This window comes from Ochotona princeps, chromosome 9 (genome assembly GCF_030435755.1).
Source record: "Ochotona princeps isolate mOchPri1 chromosome 9, mOchPri1.hap1, whole genome shotgun sequence".
Taxonomy (NCBI): Eukaryota; Metazoa; Chordata; class Mammalia; order Lagomorpha; family Ochotonidae; genus Ochotona; species Ochotona princeps.
Window position 1 is genome coordinate 78,388,354 of NC_080840.1, and position 18,640 is coordinate 78,406,993.

General features: G+C 42.3%; 1 long non-coding RNA gene across 1 annotated transcript in view; it reads right to left on the reverse strand.

The window, feature by feature from the left end:
* Positions 1-4,560: 4,560 nt before the first annotated feature.
* The window catches only part of LOC131481172 (uncharacterized), a 45,249-nt gene continuing 31,169 nt past the window's right edge, over positions 4,561-18,640 (reverse strand). The window contains exons 2-3 of the long non-coding RNA XR_009246113.1: positions 6,465-6,611; positions 4,561-4,913 (exon numbers count right to left, since the gene is read on the reverse strand). This is a non-coding gene — a long non-coding RNA (uncharacterized LOC131481172). The remainder of the gene's footprint in view (positions 4,914-6,464; positions 6,612-18,640) is intronic.

Genomic DNA, 18,640 nt, shown 5'->3' on the forward strand with positions numbered 1-18,640 from the left:
CTGGATGGGAAGTGGAGCTGCCGGGATTAGAACCGGCGCCCATATGGGATCCCGGGGCTTTCAAGGCGAGGACTTTAGCCACTAGGCCACGCCGCCAGGCCCAAAGCCTATATTATTTGATAGAATAATGGCTACATCAGAATTTTTTTCTTTCCATTAGCCTGGACTATTCTTTTCCATTCTTTCACTTTCTGTTTCTGCATTTTTGTTGGTGAGATGTATATTCTGTAGGCAACAGATAGATGAATGTTGCTTTTGATCCAGGATGCTAATCTATGTCTTTAGATTGATGAGTTTAATACATTTACATAGAGGGTTAATGTTGATAGGTAGTCATTTGGTCCTTTATTTTGGCACTGGATTGTCAGCAGGACATCTTTAAACAACATTGGAGAGGAATGTCTAGTGGAGGCAAAGTCTTTCCATTTTTGTTTGCTGTGGAAGAATTTTTTTCATTTTTAAAAACAAAGGAACGTTTTGTATGTTATTCTGGCCTGAGATTTTTTTCCCCCTTTTATGATCTGGAATATGTCAGTCCATTCTCTTCTGGACTGTAGAGTTTCCTTTAAGAAGTCAGCTGTGATTCTGATTGGATTTCTTCTCTGACTTTTCTCACTTGTTTCTGTAATTTTCTTTATTTTCAGCCATAGAGAGCTTGTTTATTGTGTATCATGGCATGGATCACTTTTGGTCAACACTAATTGTATTTCTGTGCCCCTCTTGCATGTTGTCTTCCAATTCTCTCTCCACGTTAGGGAAGTTCTCAATTATTTCATTGAATACATATTTAAACCTACCTTCTCTTTCTATACAATCAGGAACTCCCAAACTCTTATGTTCTGTCTTTTAATGGTGTCCAATAACTTTTGGATGCTGTTCTTAGCTTGATTTAGTTTGTTTTCCAGTTTTATCTTTTTTTTTTTTTTTTTTTTTTAAGATTTATTTATTTGTACTGGAAAGGCAGATATACAGAGAGAGGAGGAAAGTCAGAGAGGAAGATCTTCCATCCGATGTTTCACTCCCCAAGTGACCACCAAGGCCGCAACGGCTGCCCCAATCTGAAGCCGGGAACCAGGAACCTCTTCTGGGTCTCCCACGCGGGTGCAGGGTCCCAAAGCTTTGGGCCATCCTCAACTGCTTTCCCAAGCCACAAGCAGGGAGCTGGATGGGAAGTAGAGCTGCCGGGATTAGAACCAGCGCCCATATGGGATCCCGGCACATTCAAGGCGAGGACTTTAGCTGCTAGGCCACGCCGCGGGGCCCTCCAGTTTTAGCTTTTCTAGTATTATTACAGAAGGTGAATGTTGTTCAATTCTGAGATTTTTTTTTCTTCTGCTTTACTCATTCTATTGAGGATTTCTACTGAATTTTTAATCTGTTGTTTTGTGTCCTTCACTTATAATAATTTAACCTGATTTTGCTTCAGTGTGGTAATTTCCTGTGTAACATATTCCTTATATTCCTTGAACTCCAGGATGTGCTTCTTGTGGTCTTTATGGAGATATACAATGGTTTCAAAAAATTCTTTGTTGGGCAGTTTTTCAATGTCTTTCTCAATTAACTCTGAGTAACCTCAGGTTTTGTTTGCTATACACACAATCCTCATTCCCACCATATGTGCAGAAGCAGGGATTTTGAAAAGGATGCTTCAATAGTTTGGGTGTCTAATTTTATTTTCAAAGGAAATGAGTGATTCTAGAATATTTACTATTTCTGAATTTTATGGAGGACTCCTGCAATTACAAAAACAAAATCAACAGTCCATTTTGTTGTGGATTCTTTGCACATAATTTGGTTCTCTTAAGGATCAAGGGAGAGACATCGAGGAGTACTGGGCAGGTCAGAGATCCTCTAAGCTAACAGAGACTGTACCTTTGAAGAAAATGTGAGCTGTTGATGGAAAATGTATCTTGCAATATAATTTCTGGGGGTTTGTAAAGTACTTAAATATTCAAAGTGAGTCATGGCTTCCAAAGGAAAAAAACCCTGGTGCACAACTTACCACCTGCTTTTGTAATTTATAAAGCCCCTGTTAGCTCAAAAATCACTTGGTAATTGTTTGTTCCTTAACCAACAAAGAAGACATTATCTGTTTCTGTACTATACTGTCATTTTCCACTTCTAAACCCAACTAAAAAAGAATTCCCCGAAAGCACAGCTCTATTGTGAGAAAAAGAAAGGGGTTCGTATCTTAGCAGCACATTCTCTGTTTCCATTTGTAGGGGTAGCTTGCTCCAATTTCCTTTCAATAGGGTCTTGAGGACAGTCTAAGAGGACATATAGCATCCGTCGGTTATTGGTGGTGTTTTGTTGTTGTGTTGATATTTGTTGTAAAAATAATTACAGGTGGCAATTTATCATGTGACTACCTGAAATGATGGATAGGGGATATGGCATATATTGAGCAAAAGAACGAATCGAAATTTTGTGTGTCCACATTGTCCTGAGTGTCTAGAATGCCACTCTAACAAGTAGGAATATTTGCGTAGAAATATGGACAAGGCTAGGAAAGGTGCTAGAGGAGAGACAGAGCAGGAGACTTATTTGCTGGTTCGTTGCAGAACAGATTTTTCTGGCTCAAGACAAAACTGGGAGCTAGGAACTCCACTCAGGTCTCTCATGTGGATAGAGGAGACTCGATATATGGAATCATCACCATTGGCATCTCTCAGAATCGTAAATGACAACAGGGTCAGGATTCAAAACCAGGTACTCCGAAAGATTATATGCCTAGCAAGTAAAATACATGCTCAAATCTGCATTTCCAGATGAAATGTGACTACTAATGTTTTATTTGATTAATTGATTTGAAAGGCAAATATGTGTTTGTGTATACATCACATATATGTACATGCATGTTAGATACATAGATATGGAAATAGATATACATACACAGGGACAGAGAGGACATTCACTGATTGAACAGTCTTCACAAATGTGCTTACAACAGCCAGGATGTGGCAGATCAAAGCCAGAGCTTTCATTTGATTGTCAGGGGCCCAGCTAATCTGGCCACTACTTATTGCATCCAAAGGTTTATATTTTCTGTAAGCTGCAATGAAAGACTGGAACCAAGATGCTAACCGAGGAACTCCAATAAGTGATGCTGAAATCTTGAAAAATGTTAACTGATTTGTCAAATTTGTACTTAGATTTTAAATACATTTTTATAGTTATGATAGTTATGATTAATTAAAAATTTTACTCATTAAAAACTAAATATCAGGGCTTGGCATGGTGGCCTACTGGATAAAGTTCTTGCCTTGCTTGTGACAGGATCCCATATGGGTGCCAGCTCATGTCCCATTTGCTCCATTTCACATCCAGCTCCCTGCTTGTGTCCTGGGAAAGTAGTAGAGGACAACCCAAAGCCTTGTGATCCTGTATACACTTGGGAATCTGGAGGAAGCTTCTGACTTCAGATTGGCTCAGCTCTGGCTATTGTGGTCACTTGTGGAGTGAACCAGCAGATGGAGGGCCTTTCTGTATCTCCTTCTCTTTGTGAATCTGACTTTCCAATAAAGATAAATAAATCCTTAGAAAGAAAAAAATAAGTATTAACCGTCATAATTTTCACTTATATGTGAGACACTAAATTTTCTGTAATTATTATGTTTGAATCAGTTCAATTAGTGAATGTTCACAGCACCTCTATACGAATCATTTATAGGTTTCATCTGGAGGTGTTAGATAGTGAAATTGTTTTGTATCCCCCCTGAGAGTGGGTTGCAAATCTCAAAAAAAATCCATCAGTAACATTTCTGAGAAAAATAAATTTACAGCAGAGAGCACTGTTGACCTGTTGCTGGTAGAACAAAGAGCAATAGTTGTGAATCTATTCTTAGCTTAAACTTTGAACTCATTGCTCCTGTGTTACATGTAGATATGGCTTCAGACAAAATGTGCTATTCACCATACCGCCAAGACACCTATTGGATAGATTCCATAGGTATGATTGAGAGAGTGTGTCCTGATGTCCAGGGGCCTGGGGTCATGTTCCAGGTGGAGCCAGTGAACCTGGAAGTTCCACCATTTTTCTGGCCACATTGTTCCAATTTTGTTAGGCATTGCTTATTATGACTCAAAAATGTTTCAATTCCGGTAAAATCTATGGAGATGACTGGTACAGAAAATGGGCTTTAGAAGTGTTAATGACATGGGAGGAGAAATAAGCTGGCTGAGTATAGAGTATGCATAGATGACTCCATATAGGTGTGATTGTTTGGAGCTTGTGGAGAGCACCTGCTGGTAACTTTCATGATTTTCCAATAAGATCAATAGGCTAGGTGCAGGAGGGGCTGCACCTCACATCATGCACTTGAGAGTATTGGCATTCACAGTTGGTGAGTTGCAAAATCAAAACGGCAATGAGAGAAGGACCTGGTACTAAGAGTTATTTGTTTCCCTTGGGTCAAAGAACCCTGAACAACCGAGATATCTAGATTATGTCTAGTCCTCTGATTTTGGAGCTCCCTTCACTCTTGTTCAGATGATGCTAAGGATGGTTTGTGTCAGAAAAACAGTTGGTGCCCTGTAGTGAGATGCTGAGACAACGGCCGGTCATATACAACAAACCTCTCTTGCTTTAATGTTTACTCTCTGATCCCAAATAGGATATTCTTTCCAAAGAATATCTGTTGGATGCAAATGTGTGGTCCTCGTCTTTCATTTTGTTAGTGCTATCAGTTGCTTCTCACTGAAAGTTTTGATGATTAGCTGACCGCATTCAACAACAAATGTCTTCTGATCCCTAGGAATGGTTCAAATTCCAGCACATTTCAAGTCATTTGCCACAGGCAGATCTTCAAAGAATAAACTTCAGTTCAATTACAGATAAGTAGTTAATGTGCATATACATTGAACTGGACATTCACATCAGGGGTGAGGGGTTAATGACTGTAACCTCCATTGACCTGCAAAGTACGGATTGGGACAGGCACTGTACTGACGCTACACGTGCACATCTTCTGTTTCTTTCTTTCTCATAATGTTCAGATTCTGCTCACAGACTCTCATTTATGGGCCCTGCTATAGCAGGAGGCAGAATCTTTTAGGATCACTTGGACCTCATTCCCTTCTGTTACCAATGGCATTATCCTTTCTACAACTCTTCAGGTCCTGATCCCAAACAGGAAAAGGTACTCCGCATAAACTCCATGAAAATCCCATCCTGGGCCCGGCGGCGTGGCCTAGCGGCTAAGGTCCTCGCCTTGAAGGCCCCGGGATCCCATATGGGCGCCGGTTCTAATCCCGGCAGCTCCACTTCCCATCCAGCTCCCTGCTTGTGGCCTGGGAGAGCGGTTGAGGACGGCCCAAAGCTTTGGGACACTGCACCCTTGTGGGAGACCTGGAAGAGGTTCCTGGTTCCTGGCATCGGATCGGCGTGCATCGGCCCGTTGCGGCTCACTTGGGGAGTGAAACATCGGATGGAAGATCTTCCTCTCTGTCTCTCCTCCTCTCTGTATATCTGGCTGTAATAAAATGAATAAATCTTTAAAAAAAAAAAAAAAAAAAAAAAGAAAATCCCATCCTGAAAGAAAATTCTGTTTTTTCTAAAAAGTCTTTATTTCTAGCCTGTTAATGTCTGAGTTTGAATTTTGGCTTCTACATTCTGAGGAGTATTTCTCTCATTCTCCTTTCCTGCAATATTTGCCACTGCAGAACAATCAAGATTCGTCTCCTCTGATAAACACAAGTGGGATGTGCTCATTCTGCACACACTCACACCACTGCCACCATTGCTGTTTTCACAAATGATAAGAATTGGACAGTATCAAGATCTGATATTTGCATAGTGGAGTAACTTTTTTGTGGACTTAAATTTTACATATTTTAAAACACACATCCTAGGGCCTGGTGCAGTAGCCTAGTGGCTAATGTCCTTGCCTTGCACACACCAGGAACCCATATAGGTGCTGATTTGTGTCCCAGCTGCTGTGCTTGCCATCCAGCTTCCTGCTTGTAGACTGGGAAAGCATTTGAGGGTGGCCCAAAGCCTTGGGACCCTGCTCTCACATGGGAGACCCGAAAGAAGCTCCTGTTTCCTGGCTCCTGGCTTCGGATCAGTTCAGTTCTGGCCCTGTGGCCATGTGGGGAGTGAATCAGCAGACAGATCTTCCTCTCTGTATATTTGAATTTCCAATCAAAATAAATCTCATAAATTAATGCACATTTTTGTAGTTTATTCGAAATATGTACACATGTGCTTCCAAGATTGAGAGCAACATGAATAAATCTGAAGGATCATGGCAACCTCTGTGCTGACATCCCCATCACTGACCCCCTTTGTATCTTCACTATTCTATGTCCATGATAGTTTATACTGAAACCACGCAAATGAAAGCACACAGGATAAAATACATCGTGTCATGTTCAATACTGTTTAAAGCTAAAGTATGTTACATTGATTGGCTATGGTATAATGAACATTTGAAATGTATAGCACAAAAATTCACTGCATTCACTTTTTTCACACACTGTATTGTTTTCCTCAGTTCGGACGGTACAATGCATGATTCTGTAAGGGTCTCCAGCAGACACAAGCATTCCAATGTCCTGTACACCCATGGTGAAAGAGTTGCTAGGAACAGTGGGAAACATCACCACGGGGGCTGGAAGAATGAACAAAGAAAACAATACTTTCAGACCCTCCAATCATCACCAATTCTTCCTAATAGATCTTTACATGGGTGTTTGTTCTGGTGAGCTTAGGGGTGAGATAGTAAGGCTCTAATTTCTTGGGTTGCTGGATTTATGGCATTTCTAGTGAAGACATGGCTGGATCCTTTCAAGGACACAGAATCCTTGAATTTTTGCTTTCTTTCACAAAAGTACAAAAATTCCTGAATGAATAATTATATTTCTATCTGGGGATAACTTAGATTGCTCTCCCAGAGATTCCAGTGTGATATGCAAGAATACATGGCACTCATTAAAGGAATTTCCACATGATGCAAAGAGTCCCCTTGTTTGAAACTACAATCGCCTTCAGAGAAGCTGTTACATGACTACATGACTAGATCAACACTAGTTTAGAAAATCTATCATGGCTTTGCAAATTCTATTTGTTATTATAGGCTATGCTCTCTTTAAGTGTTTTAGCCAGAGCAACATATTTAGAAGAATAGAATGCTTGCAATAACTAATACAAGAGGATGCAATAACAGGCACCCCCACCCCGAAAATTTGATCTAAAAATTGCCACTGCCTTCCAGTAATCCAATCTCAGTCACACGGACTTAATAGCAACATCTGGTCTCGTGTGCTTCATTGTGTTCATTCTACCCAATAGCTCCCTACATAACTGTTTTAAAGGCAGGGCAATACATTGTTCATTAAATTGTTTTATGAAGTCATGACTTCACTTGGAGCATAAAAATTTCTGAATGTTTTAACAGTTTATCCATCATTTAAAACTTATTGTATGGAACATTGCACATGATTTATTTATTTTTCATTCATTCATTTATTTTTGACAATGTTTACATAATTGATTAGGGTAGGAAGGTAGGAAAGGTCAAGGATTACGGGAAAGTGGGTGAGACCATTGTATCCAACTCTTCTTTTTCTTCTTCTGTATCTTGGGGAGGGGGAAGATAACAGGAGATGCTTCACCCAGCCTCTCAACCGCATCTGTGCCCAGGGATGGAAAGCAGCCACCTGATGCCATCCCACGGTCCCTGATAAGGAGCACGTTCTGAGGGTTCTGTTCAAATGGTTTTGACAGCTCTGAAATGCTGTTGATTTCTCCAGTCCAAGGATCAGGAAATCCTCCCCGGGTCCATTGGTTGATATAGTCTACCTTAGAGTCTCCATTCACCCACATATTTGCTATCAACACTTGGCTGGGGTAGTTGACCAATTTGTTCTGCCCTCCTTCCTCTACTATGGTACTGGGTATCCTCTACAGGCCCTAATGGACTGTCTATCCTCCTTGTGCATCTGAGTATGCCAACTACTGCTCCATCTTAGCCACTGAGGTGGTCCAGTTTTGACATATGCATTCCACAGTTAGACCACAGATCCTGTGATTTTCACTGTGATTGGAGTTCTGAGTCCAGCAGTTCAGTTGGGGGGATCCTCAAAGAAACCTTGTCGGAGGTGATCCCACATCTGACTCATGTGTGTGCTTGCTAGTATGGGGTCTGGCTCTATCTGTCACCCACATCAGCCTAAACACATACTGGTAGTTGGAATTGCTGTGTCAGTTCTGTCTCCAGCCCTGTCTCTTATGTAAACCAATGGATGCTGTGACCCAATCCAACTCTGTGCACCACACACTCAGCTCTCACTGCAGCCTAGTGGCAATGGCCCCCAGACGCCACCACTAGGCCTGACCCCAGCCCTGGTTCCTGCTTGTCAGTAAGTGCAGCAGTCTTGTCCGGTCTGTCCCACATCCTTTTCAGTTCTCATACACATCAATGGGTGTTGAAGCCTCTTGCATGTACCAGTGGGTATGGTCTCTTAGCCCACCTTCAGTCCCCCTAACCCAGTTCACATGCAGGCCAATAAATGTTGTATCCCAGCCCAGTCTAGTCTACCCGCAATCCCAGTTCTCACACAAGTGGGAGCAATGGCCTAGTGGAAGATGCCCCTGCCCACAGTACCCCTTCCAGGCTTGCACCCCTCTAAAGATACACATCAGTCCTCTAGTGGATGCTGCAGCCCAGTCTTGCATGGCTTGCTTCACCTCGGCGTCTGCTGGTGGGTGCTATAGTCTGCCCCCAGTTCCAGCTCATGTTGGTGTGTGCTGCAGCCTAGCCCAGCCTAACCAACCATCAGTCCAGGCCCTAATGTGAACTGGCTAGTGTTGTGGCTTGACCCACACGTTGTCCTTGTTCTCTGCCAGAGGGTGTTATGAACTGGGCCAGCCTGGCCTGCCCCAAGACCTGACCTGAGTCACATGCGTGCTGGCAGGTACTGTAAACTGGCCTGGTCTGGGATGCTCCAGCCTTGTTTCTTGTGCTCACCTGCAGGGACCAATTCCAGTTCTTACTCTTTGGTGCTACAGTCTAGCCACACCTGACTCATGCCTAGACACAGTTCTTGCATGGTTCAGCAGGTGTCAAAAACTAGCTCAGCCTGTCCTACGCCCATCCTGGTTCTCATAACCACCAGTGGGTACTGGAGTCTAGCCCAGTCTGGCACACCCCAGATCCAGTCCACACCCATGCTGAGGGACACCGCAGTTACGCCCAGCCCAGATTTCCATCCCCCATTCTGGCTTTTGTCCTTAGCAGTGGGAACCACAATCCAGCCAGGGTGTCCCTTAGCTCCCCAATCGGACCCATTCCCAGTCAAAGATATTGTGTGTACCAGTGGTTATTTTGACTCAACTTGGCATAACCTATCTCCAGTTTTAGCCTTTGCCATAAGATACTGAAGCCTGGCCTGTCCCAGTCCCAACACTTGCTGGTGGTTGCTTACAGCCTAGCCATTGCCAGTCTGCTCCCAACCCTGACTTGACCAAAACCCTGACCTAAGTCACATTTTTACCAGTGGGAGCCAGGTCCAACAAGGGAGTTCCCCAAGCTCCCCAACAAGACCCATTCCCAGTCCTAGATCTCACATGTGATAGTGGGTGCTAGACCCTTACCTGGCATAGTCTGCCCCCTCCATCCCGGCTTTTGTATGAGCTGATAGATGTTGTGAACCAGCCTATTCTTTGTTGTACCTGTGGGTGTTGCAGTCTGGATCAACCTGGCCTGTTCCCAATTCTAGTACCCATGAGTGTCAGGGTTCCATGGTCAAGCCTAGCCAGCCCTTCATTACCCCCAGCTCTTAAGCAAACCAGTGGAAATTACAGTTCTACAGGAGTGGGCCCACATATCCCCTACATAATTTTCTGCAAGGCCTGGCTTTTATGTGTGCTGGTTACTGTCATGGCCCAACCTAGCATCCTCCATCCCTGTTCTGACTCACTGGTGGGTACTGTGTTCTAGTCCTGCCAGGCAGGTCCCCAGCCCTAGTTTTGGTGTGTCAGTAGTAAGTGGCAGTCAGTGGTAACCCATGCTAACTACCCATACCTGAGTCACCCACATGGGCTGGTGACTCAGTCTCACCCAGAAAAGTCCTCCAACTTCCCCCCTCCAAACTGCTTGGTCTCAGTCCCCTTGCCTATCTGCAAGTATAGTGGGCTTGTTGATGGGAGTCCATCAGAAGTCATTCGTCATCTGAAACATACTTCCTCAGCAGTCCTGCCTTCCCACTCATCTCCTTATCCCCTTCCCTGATCAATCCACAGTCCCTAAATGCAGGAATGCATGGGATCCCCAGTCCAGCCTGCTTGAGCAGTCTTCTAGTGGGGTGGTATGTTGGCCTGGATCTCTGTCCGCTCATTAGAGTCCTACATTTCTGGCAGGTATGATGGCCCGGGACTTACCCCTCCACATACCCAAGATTCAAGCCCATTCAAAGTTTCCCAACAACTTTGCCTACCACCCCAGCAGTCCAACATGTTAACCTAGGCTTTCCTCTCTCCTCCCACCACCCTGCTGGGGACGGAGCACTTGGGGAAATCCCCTGGCTTGCCCAGCCTGCCAAACACAAAGGTGCCCAGCTTGGTGCTGCTGCAAAGCACAAAGGCCTTGCATAAGATTTAAGCAAGACTCCTAAATTTGAAAGTGAGCAAACATTCTATGTATGCCCTCAGTAACCCTATGTTATAAAACCAATTAATTACTAGAAGTTAATAAATAATGAAATACAATATTGTCTTTCAATGCTATCTGGTAATGTCTCTGGATGTGGTAGCTCCCACTCTGAGACTGACCTGTCAATGCTGAGACAATCAGGAATGAGAGAGAGGCTGTTGGAGCTCTGAGGCTCTATAGCCATGGCTTAACCATGTATATGACGGAAAAAACCAGATCCCATATATGTCATAAACCCAATTCTAAGAAAATAACTATATTTCCCATCCTTTGTCCCTCCTTAGTCCCTCCTTAGTTCCTTTGGCTTTTTGTAAATAACAATTTCACTTCATAATTACAGGCTTAATGTACTACTACTTGTCTTGTTCAACAATATAGACAAACACTGTACTGAATAATCAAATCATATCAATTTCAAAAATACATTTTTGTGTTCTGTGTTAGCCACTATATATCAGACAAAGCATATGACATTTGAGTATAGATAGTTATAAAAGAAAATTGGGAAGGGGAGCATACAGCATGGTACTAAGAGGTAATAAGAAACCCAGTGAACACTTCCATATGGTGTTTCACTTACAGAACCCCTGGGGATAATGTCTTATACTCTGAGGCAGATCCTTAATTCTTGCTGCAATTTGAGACACATGTTGAAGAGAGAGCCCACTATGATTGCCCATATATGGTCCTATTTAATATCTTCTATTTTCTTAAAAATTCACTTATTTGAAAGGCAGAGTTACAGATGGGATGGGGGAGACATAGAGAAAAAAATTAATCCATTTGTTGGTTGACTTTCCAAATGGCTATAACAGCTGGCAAGGCCAGAGCCAGGGATTTGGTCTGAGTCTGAGTTTCCCACACATGGGTGGCAGGGACATAGTACTTAGTTCACCTTGTGCAACCTTCCTTTGTGCATTGTAGAAGGAGCTGGACTAGAAGTGTAGTAGCTAGAATGTGAATTGGTGCTCGTGTGGGGTTCTGGCATCACAAGTGTGGCTTAACCTGCTATGGCGGTGTTCTTCTATTTTTAATGTTGGCAATCTGTCAAAAATCATGTGGGCTGTCTTTGAGTGTTTCCACTAACATCTATTGAAAATGTGTAAAAACACGCACAGTGCCTTGGGATATGTGATTTTGGTGCCTGTTATGTGATACAGTGTTTGGAATTCTAGGCTTGTGAATATCAAGGAATAGGCACGGGTATGAGAATTCCCTGTAATGGTGGGTGGTAACTGGAAGTTGTAGCTCTGAACTCAAAATTGGGCTCACACATTTAGGTAACACGTCTTGGCTAATCCAGGTTGTATCTAGTGAGGTTATGTGGCTGGCTTTCTGTCTGGGCTAGATTTAGTAAAGAAATCCAAATGTGATGAGATTTGAATTGACCAGAGTAGATAAACTATATTCTTTATTTTTAATGGATAAAATTACTACTGAGAACTGTGCTGGGTGATCTTGGCACTTGTTTAGGGAAAACATTCACACAGATACACACTTATAATTGCCTCGCACAGAGTTGCACACAGACATTCCAAACGCTGTTGAGCACAAACCTGCACTGTGTGACAAAACACAGCTGACTGCAGGAATGTGGATATCCTGATGTGAATTTGCCACCTGAAATGTTTCTTTCAAAAAAAAGGATTTATTTTATTTATTTGAAAGCCAGAGTTAGAAAGGACACACACACACACACACACACACACACACACGACTTTCCTTCCATTGTTTCACTTCTCAAATGGCCTCAGTTTTCAGAGCTATATCAGGCTGAAGCCTTGAAGTCAAGAGTTTCCTCCTGGTCTCCCACATTGGTGGCAAGGTTTGAAGACTCAAACTACTCCCAGGTTGTATGTTGTGGCTTAACTTGCTATGCCACAATGCAAGCCCTGATCACTTTCACTTTGCTACCTTCCTACTCTCCTCATTCCCACTGGATAACTGTTATTTTTGTTATTTTCCAAATAAAAACCAGATAAGAAGCAATAAGCAATAATTTTCTTATGTACATATTATGAATTCAGGAACTGAACGAATCCAAAATACATGCATACCATTTCCTCTTGTTCCTGGGGTCATTATAATAAAGAAAACACGGTCAGGCCAGAAACTCTCAGCTCTGGTTTCCCTGGTCTGTTGTTCTGGCAGCTTCAAGTAACCACAATGGGAAACAGCAGATAAGTCAAAGGAGGACAAATTTAGAGGAAAGGACAGCACTGGGAATGGCACAATTTTCCTTCAGGGATTTATTGGTCAAGAGCATGTTGGAATGCGACTACAAACTTGCTGAAGAAGATAAGTTACTGAAGAAAAAAATAATGCTGAACTTCCTAAGAAATCACAAGAAACTGCAACTACTTCGAGTAATCTTGAACAACAAAAACAAAGCTGGAGGCATCATAATACTAGATTTAAGATGGACTACCAGGTGAGGGTAATCAAAACAGCCTGAAACCGACACAAAAAGACATGCATATCAAAGGAATAGAAATCTCAGAATTTAATCAATACATCTACAGTGAACTAATTTTACCCAATGACAGGGAAACCAATTCAGGGAAAAAGGACAGTCTCTTGGACAAAATGATATTAGGAAATTGGATCTTATGTGTGCAGAAGAATGAAGCAGGATTCCGACCTTATAGCTCATACAGAAATCAACTTGAAATGGATTAAGGATCTAAATACCTGATCCAGTGCCATCAAATTACTGAAACAAAACATTGGGCACAAACTGCAAGAGCTAGGCATGGCAGAGTTCTCAGAAAGACCCCTAAAGCGCAGACACTTAAAGCACAAATAAACCAATTGGATTATGTCAGGCCAAGAAGCTTTCGCACTGAAAGGGAAACAATCAACGAAATGAAGAGGCAAGCGACAGAATGGAAGAAAATACTTGTAAATTATGAACTGATAGAGGATTAATACTTATGTTTTATCAAGAACCCAAGAACAATGAAACAAACAATCCAGTTAAGAAATGGGAAAGGGAAAAGAACTGGCCTTTTCCAAATGATGCAATTCAAATGGACAGAAAACAAACGCAAGTAAAAACTACAGTGAGATTCGACTTTGTCCCAGTTAGAGTGGCTATCATCCAAAAATTAAACACACACACACACATGCATTAAATGCTGGCGAGCATGTGGGAAAAAGTTACCATCCACTTTTGGTGGGATGTAAATTAGTAAACCCATTATGGAGAACAGTATGAAGAGTCCTTGGAGATCTGAACATAGATTTATCGCTTTTCACAGCCATCCCATTCCTGGGAATTCACTCAAACAAAATAAAATTGGCACATGAGATTTATTTGTACATCCAAGTTTGTAGCAGTGTCACGCCACCTCCAGTGGAGCCTGCAAGAGAAATCACCAGGCTGAGGTGGAAGCTTCAAGGAAGGATGCCTCCTGGATTCGGCTGCAGCTCTAGTGGTCTTGGCATTCCTGGCTGTACTCTCTTTACTCTTATCTTTATGGTTGGAATAATACTATTTATGTGCGGCAAAGGCTCAATATTCCTTGATAGTTCTATGAAGCCTTCTGACAGGTACTGGACAAGGATTGCAAACGGTATGAGATAAAAACTATCAGGTCACTAGCTTTAATAACCCTACTTGGGACTATTTTTGAGGATTCCTAAAAAGAAGATTATAGTAGAAATCTATAGCTTAAAAAGCCATACAGGAGGAAAAACTAAGAAAAAATAGATAGGTTAATATTAAAACCAATGTAAGGCACAAAACACAATGAGAGCTAACCGCTCAATGATTAAAACTGCAGCTGGTGCCAAACTGCATCCACAAGAAATAGCAACTGCAGTCTGTCACCAGGCTGTTAGAGAACAATCTTTTCTCAACAGACCCGCTTACCTCCCTGGAATAACTGTTTGTAGAAACGTAACCACATGAATAAACAAAGAAAATGTCCCTTTGCAATAATCTATTGTGTATAAGCTGATGCCTTGCTTTTGCAAAATGCACTCAGATACAATTGCCTTGAATTGTCGTGTCTGTTTGTCACTCGCCGAATCCTTGCCCACCGTTCCCGGGGTCCTGTTCCCGTCGGACTGATTGCTCCCAGCCGAACCGGTCCGTCACTTAGCAGCTCAATTCACAATACATAAGGTACAGCATCAACTCAAATGTCCATCAATAGATGACTGCATAATGAAAGTATAACATAAACATAATATGGAATATTATTCAGCCATACAAAAGAATGAAGCCATTTGTTTTGTAATGAAATTATACAGCTGCAAAGAATTGCGCTTACTGAAATAAACTAGGGCATACTCAGGTCTCACAAAAGGACAAATGTCATGTTTTCCCTGATCAGTAGTAACTCATACCTGGAGTACAAAAAAGTGTAATCCGCATGACTGAGAGACACATTTTGAGGTTGATGCTTGTATATAGAATTTGTCTATACTCCTGAGGGACAGAGGGCTTTTTTTTTTTTTTTTGGTTGTTTATTTTAATGGAGTGGTTAGCTTGTAAATTAAAATATTTCACTGTAAAATTTGCGAAAAAAGAGGAAGGGGAGGCTGGGAGTGAAGCAATGCAAGCTGGGGAGAGTTGAGGATTGGAAGTATTACTATGCTTCTAAAGTGGCATTGTGGGTTTCATGGCATTGGTTCACTTTATATAAATGAAACAATTTAAAATATAAAAAAAGGCTCAGAGTTTCACACTATCTTGATTCAGGTCTGAGCTGCTAAGGCTCTGCTGTTTTACATTGAACATACAATTTTTGCTTGTCTGATATCAATCTAAAATAAAGAACAAAGAAATTTCTATCTTAGACAAAGAAAAGCTATCTTATCTTGGAAATGATCTCATTTGTTTTCTTTTTTGGCATCCTGATTCCCCTAATCTTCTGGGAAAGCCGAAAGGATACAGCGTAATGGTGAGGTCCTTGGTGAAGTCACTCACCAATTACTCAGACACTTGTGTTATATGATAGACTACAACTTAAAGCTGTGCCTTTTAAAAGATTTATTTAGGTATCTGTAATGTCAGAGTAACAGAGATTGAGGAAAATACACAGAAGGATCTTTTATTCACTGGTTCACTCCCCAGATGGCCACATTACTGAGCCAGGCTGAAGCCATAAGTCAAGGATCCAAACACTTGGGACTTCTCTTGCTGGTTTTCCCAGACCATTTTAGCAAGGAGCTGGGTCAGAAGTGGAGAAGGGGCTGGCAGTGTTACATAATGTGCTAAACTGCCACTTCTGGGGGGTAGGGGACATCCCATACAGGAATTGGTCCTTGTCCTGGCTGCTCCATTTTCAAACGGACTCCTTTCTTCTGGCCTGATAAAGAAGGATTACATCATAAGAGGAGGATGTTCATGTACATCAAGGGCACAAAAAGTAATATGAGCCACAGAGAGCTGACCCATGTTGTTGAGTCCTGAGGCTCTGTGGCACAGCTATACACAAGAGCCATGAACAATGCCTTGAATTTAAATAACATGCAACCAAATGTCACTGAAGAAATAAAAATGAAAATAAAGAACTTTCTTGAAGAAAATGATGCTACTAAATGACCTATGAGTTAGTGAAGAATTTATATATGAGGAAAAAATGTTTTGAAGAAATAAAAATAAGGCCCAGCACCATGGCCTAGCAGCTAAAGTCCTCACCTTGAACATGCCGGGATTCTATATGGGCACCAGTTCTAATCCCAGCAGCCCTGCTTCCCATCCAGCTCCCTGCTTGTAGCCTGGGAAAGCCGTCAAAGACTGCCCAAAGCCTTGGAACCCTGCAACCATGTCAGAGACCCGGAAGAAGCTCCTGGCTCTTGGTTTTGGATCAGCTCAGCTCTGGCCATTGTGGTCACTTGAGGAGTGAATCATTGGACAGAAAATCTTCCTCTCTGTCTTTCCTCCTCTATCTGCCTTTCCAATAAAAATAAATAGATCTTTAAAAAATAAATAAAAATTAAAAACACCCAAAATCTATAAGATATTGTTTCTGTTGGTCTTTCTGTCTAAAGATCTATTTATTTTTATTGCAAAGTCAGATATACAGAGGGGAGGAGAGACAGAGAGGAAGATCTTCTGTCTGCTGATTCACACCTCAAGTAGCCACAATTGCCAGAGCTGAGTTTATCTTAAGCCAGGAGACAAGAGCTTCTTCCAGGTCTCCCAAGCAGGTATAGGGTCCCAAGGCTTTGGACCAACCTTGTCTGCTTTTCCAGGCTACAGGCAGGGAGCTGGATGGGAAAGGAACTGCCAGAATACTAACCAGTATCCATACAGGATCCTGGCGTGTGCAAGGTGAGGACTTTAAGCATCAGGCTACCACACTGATTACTCTGCTGATCTGTATTGGGAGATGTGTCTCCTGTAGACAACAGATAGATGAGTTTTGTTGTTTGATCCAGTCTAATTAATCTATGACATTTCATTGATGAGTTTGAGTCATTTACATTCAGGGTTAATATGAATGGGTGATAATTTGATCCTGTCTCTTTAGCAATAGGTTGTTCATGCATTTAGCCTTCTGTTGTCTTTTTACTGGGATGTTTTCCACATTTGCCTTAGGTTTTGGTAGGTGTTATTCCTTTTCTCTTGCCAAAAGAAAATTTTTAAGTGTCATTTGTTGGTCAGATCTAGAAGAGGCTTTTCTTTCTTTTTTTTTTTTTTTAAAGATTTATTTATTTTATTACAGCCAGATATACACAGAGGAGGAGAGACAGAGAGGAAGATCTTCTGTCCGATGATTCACTCCCCAAGTGAGCCGCAACGGGCCGATGCGCACCGATCCGAAGCCGGGAACCTGGAACCTCCTCCAGGTCTCCCACGCGGGTGCAGGGTCCCAATGCATTGGGCCGTCCTCAACTGCTTTCCCAGGCCACAAGCAGGGAGCTGGATGGGAAGTGGAGCTGCCGGGATTAGAACCGGCGCCCATATGGGCTCCCGGGGCTTTCAAGGCGAGGACTTTAGCTGCTAGGCCGCGCCGCCGGGCCCTGGAAGAGGCTTTTCTTTACTGTGGAAGAATATTATTTCACTTACAAATATGAAGGAAAGCATTGCTGGGCATGTTATTCTGGGCTGACAATTTTTTTTTTCCTTTTAGAATCTGGATTATGTCACTCCATTCTCTTCTGGCCTGCAGAGTTACTTCTGCGAGGTCACCTGTTAGTCTGATGGGGGCTTGTCTATATGTCACTTGATTTTTGTCACATGCACATTTAAGGATCTTATGCTTGATTAAACAGAGTTTGATTATTATGTGTCATGGTAAAGATTGCTTTTGGTCAACCCTGTTGGAAGTTTTGTGACCCTGCTGTATGTTGTTTCCCAGTTCTTTCTCCAGGTTAGGGACATTTTTGTTTATGATTTCATTGAATATATCTTTAAACCGAGCTTCTCGGGCCCGGCAGCGTGGCCTAGCGGTTGAAGTACTCGCCTTGAAAGCCCCGGGAGCCCATATGGGCGCCGGTTCTAATCCCGGCAGCTCCACTTCCCATCCAGCTCCCTGCTTGTGGCCTGGGAAAGCAGTTGAGGACGGTCCAGTGTATTGGGACCCTGCACCCACGTGGGAGACCCGGAAGAGGTTCCTGGTTCCCAGCTTCGGATCGGCGCGCATCGGCCCATTGCAGCTCACTTGGGGATTGAATCATCGGACAGAAGATCTTCCTCTCTGTCTCTCCTCCTCTGTGTATATCTGGCTGTAATAAAATGAATAAATCTTTAAAAAAAAAAAAGAGCTTCTCTTTCTGTGCTTTCTAGAACAAAGATTATATCTAAAAGAGAAAGCACCTAAACCTACACCCAGAAAACATGAAACTATTAAAAGAGAAGTAGGATACACTCTACCAAATATGAGCATAGGCAAAGAATTCCTAGAAAAGTCATCAAAAGCACAATCAGGGCCAAAATTTAAAAACAAACAAACAAACAAAATCACTACATCAAAATAAGAAGCTTCTGAACAACAAAGGAAATTGCAAACAAAGCAAAGAGACAGATAATA